The sequence below is a fragment of the Triticum aestivum genome, chromosome 5A, assembly GCF_018294505.1.
Source record: "Triticum aestivum cultivar Chinese Spring chromosome 5A, IWGSC CS RefSeq v2.1, whole genome shotgun sequence".
In the NCBI taxonomy this organism is placed as follows: Eukaryota; Viridiplantae; Streptophyta; class Magnoliopsida; order Poales; family Poaceae; genus Triticum; species Triticum aestivum.
Window position 1 is genome coordinate 396,192,389 of NC_057806.1, and position 4,389 is coordinate 396,196,777.

The following is a 4,389-nucleotide window of genomic DNA, read 5'->3' on the forward strand; positions in this document are numbered from 1 at the left end:
GATCAAGTGCACAATGAATGGCTAGGTTGGTTTTACGTGATTGCAACAACTTATTCCCATCATCTACTAGATCTTTCTCCTTTATTTTAATATATAAAAACAATGTTTGGTATTCTGTTAAAATAATTTGATTTATGTAGACTACAATCCCAACCTTGGCAAGGCAAGAGTTTTCTTGGCACAACAGAACCAAGCATATCATGTATTCTCCTCCTTGCTATTGAGCACAAAATAATCTTTTCATTTATACCTGGCTTGTCCTCCCCTCATTTGTGTTCCATACTTGTTAAAGCTCTTGAATCAATGTCGTGAACAATCAGATGCGGGATAAACTTGATGGGTATAGGTTCTAGAAATTGTAGTGCGGCACCTCCTAGAGCTAAAAGGAAACTTTGACAACTTTCTAGTAAGAGGATTCATGTGCAAAATAACTTGTCCCCAAAGCAATGGCATTGCCCCCACCCCTCATAGAGGCATATTGATTCACTCCTAATTAGTTGGAGTATTTAACCCAACAATATCTCTAGGAGGCACTAATATTTCATGTGAATGTCAGAAAATATTGATCTTCGAAAGTCAACCTTCGCAGTTGTAACTATTTACTCCATTTGGTACTTTAAAAGTTATCATTCCATACATCAGCTCAACATTTCAAATAAAACTTTGACCTTCAATTTTTATAAATGTGCTTTTATAAAGTTCAAGGGTACTTTATGTTGTGAAAGTAAGTATAAAGGCAAGTTCACGTGTATAACATTCAAGTATCTAATATGACTATTAAAATATATTAGTACTCCGAATTTTGAGAAAGAAGTCTGCTTTTGTATATTGTGAGAATTCTTAGCATCTGAAAATATATCATAAGCGAAGCAACTTGTACTAGACCTGTAACACCCACGATGCGGCTATATCTCCCACGTGCCGGAGCACGACTTAGAGGCATTACCGCATAGTAGGCATGTCGCAAGAGGGGTAATCTTTACACATCCCATGTACTGAATATGAAAGGGATAAAGAGTTGGCTTACAATCGCCACTTCACACAATGCATAAATATAGCATTACATCATCCAGAATACAATCAAGGTCCGACTACAAAACCAAAATAAAAGAAGACCACCCCTAATGCGATAGATCCCCGATCGCCCCAACTGGGCTCCACTACTGATCAAAAGGAAAACGAAACAACCCAACGAACACGATCTTCATCGAGCTCCTCCTTGAGCTCGGTTGCGTCACCTGCACGGTATCGTCGGCACCTGCAAACTGGTTTTGGAAGTAAACTGTGAGTCATGGGGACTCAGCAATCTCACACCCTCGCGATCAAGACTATTTAAGCGTTTGGGTAGGAAAAAGGGTGGTGAGGTGGAGCTGCAGCAAGCACTAGCATATATGGTGGCTAACATACGCAAATAAGAGCGAGAAGAGAAGCGAAGCAGCGGTCGTGAATTAGAGTGATCAAGAAGTGATCCTAAAACTACTTACGTTCAAGCATAACTCCAAAACCGTGTTCACTTCCCGTACTCCGCCGAGAAGAGACCATCACGGCTACACACGCTGTTGATGCATTTTAATTTAAGTTAAGTTTTCTACAACCGGATATTAACAAATTCCCATCTGCCCATAACCGTGGGCACGGCTTTCGAAAGTTCAAAACCTTGCAGGGGTCCCAACTTAGCCCATCACAAGCTCTCATGGTCAACGAATGATATTCCTTCTCCCAGGAAGACTCGATCAGACTCGGAATCCCGGTTACAAGACATTTCGACCATGGTAAAACAAGACCAACAAAGCCACCCGGATGTGCCGACAAATCCCGATAGGAGCTGCACATATCTCGTTCTCAGGGCACACCGGATTGTCCAAGCTTCCGGTACGCCAGCCCAGAGTTGCCCCTGGTGGCCACCGACGGCTGACAAGTTGGACCAACACTTAGAGGAGCACTGGCCCGGGGGTTTAAAATAAAGATGACCCTTGAGTCTGCAGAACCCAAGGGAAAAGGCTTAGGTGGCAAATGGTAAAACTAAGGTTGGGCCTTGCTGGAGGAGTTTTATTCAAGGCGAACTGTCAAGGGGTTCCCATTATAACCCAACCGCGTAAGGAACGCAAAATCAAGGAACATAACACCGGTATGACGGAAACTAGGGCGGCAAGAGTGGAACAAAACACCAGGCATAAGGCCGGGCCTTCCACCCTTTACCAAGTATATAGATGCATTAATTAAACAAGAAATATTGTGATATCCCAACATATTCATGTTCCAACAAGGAACAACATATCCATGTTCCAACAAGGAACAAACTTCAGCTTCACCTGCAACTAACAACGCTATAAGAGGGACTGAGCAAAAGCGGTAACATAGCCAAACAATGGTTTGCTAGGACAAGGTGGGTTAGAGGCTGGACATGACAATATGGGAGGCATGATATAGCAAGTGGTAGGTATCGCAGCATAGCAAAAGAACGAGCAACTAGCAAGCAAAGATAGAAGTGATTTCGAGGGTATGGTCATCTTGCTTGCAAAGTTCTCCGAGTTGACGTAAGCTTGATCCACGATAGCGTACTCAACGGGTTCCTCGATCACGAACTCGTCTCCCGACTCTACCCAAGGCAAGAACACAAGCAAAAGAAACCACAATCAACCATGGTGCAATGCGCAAGCAACATGATGCAAAACATGGCATGATATGCGGGATGTAATATGCAATGCATATGCGTGCTCCGGAAGAAAAATATTGAACCAAGCCTCAACTTGGCAAACCAAGTGCGCCGCTGGAAAGATGAGTTGATTTCGGTCGAAATCGATATAAGGATCACCGGAATCGGATGCACGGTTTGCAAATGGCAAGCCAAACAAGAATGGCACAGTTCTGCGATTAACAGCATGATGCCATCTAAAATGCAACAAGAAACTAAGATACTGCACTCTAACATAGCAACAAGGCACATGGCAGTGATCTACTCAAGATGCTTGACAAAAGATGAACACTGAGCTACGGCTAAATCGCACAAGAGCAGGTTCAAACAAGCATGGCCAAAGTGCAAAAGATATCAGCTTCACAGACTTAGTGAAAATACTAACATGTCAGGAATTAACATCAAGAAGCAATGTTTAGAGCAAGATATCAACATGCTACAGGATCAGAACATAGCAAACAAAGGCATGACATGAATCTACTCAAAGCACATAACAAAAGTCCCTTACTGACCATAAGCCAAAAGAATCAGATGATATGATGGCACCCATGTAAACATAGCAAGTTTCGTTAACAGATTCAGACTTGGCAGAAAACTGGACATGGCAAAAACAGAGTTATGAAGGCATGTTTGCGAGCTCGATGCACTCAACACAAGACATTGCATGACAAACTAAGCATACTACTAGCAAGAAGACATGATCAAGAAGCTATCCATGGTAAGAACAATCTCATAGCATGCATGGATCAACTACAACAACCTTGACAAAATTGATTAACACGTAAACAATCTGCCAGGAACATTTTATAGCAAAAGTAGAGCAAGATTGAGTCATGCTAGGGAACTACATAAATGCAAACAGGGACATGGATGGATAGAGCAAAACCATATCTTAAAATCATCCTTACTGAACATGCTCAAAAGAGACATGAATCACTCTGTAGCAACATGAATACCTGGCATAAAAATAACATCAGGGAAATGACTTAGAAGAATTCTAAGTCCTTGATATCAGCAACATCACGAGAGCTACTTTGCATGCTTGTGCTAGTCACCACATTGATCACAAAAAAACATGGCATACATCCCTGTAAAAAATGGCATGGCATAGCCCAAAACACATGTAGGGCTCAAGTTCATAGGAGGCACACAATAATCATGGCAAAAATGACAAATGTCCATAATCTGATAAGAAACAAAAACTAACATTATATAGCACTCTTGCAACAACATTTTAGGCATCAATATGGACTCAAACAAGCATGGTCCAATGGAATGAAATTAAGAGCACATCCTAACAAACATTTTGATATATCACACGCGTAAAACAAACCTACGGATGATGAGATATGGCCTGATGAACATGCCTAGAAAATAATGCAGAAAATGACTTGGAAGAATATTTAGACCTCTAGATCTGAGAACTAGGGTTGACTTGGCACGCAACCCGAGGTTCATCGGGGAAGTTGACCGGAGCTGACGGGGAGAACGAAGGAGAACACCGGCGAGGCGCGGGGCGGTGGATCCGGCCGGTCGAGGCCCTTCCCGGTCGGATCCAGGGCCGATGCGGGTTGGGGAGGCCGCCGAGGACGAGGAAGACGGCGAGGCCTCCAGGCGGCGGCGCGACGCACCGGCGCGGCAGCGGGATCCGGCACGCGCGCGGGGCGTCGCTAGGGTTCTAGCGGCGGGGATGG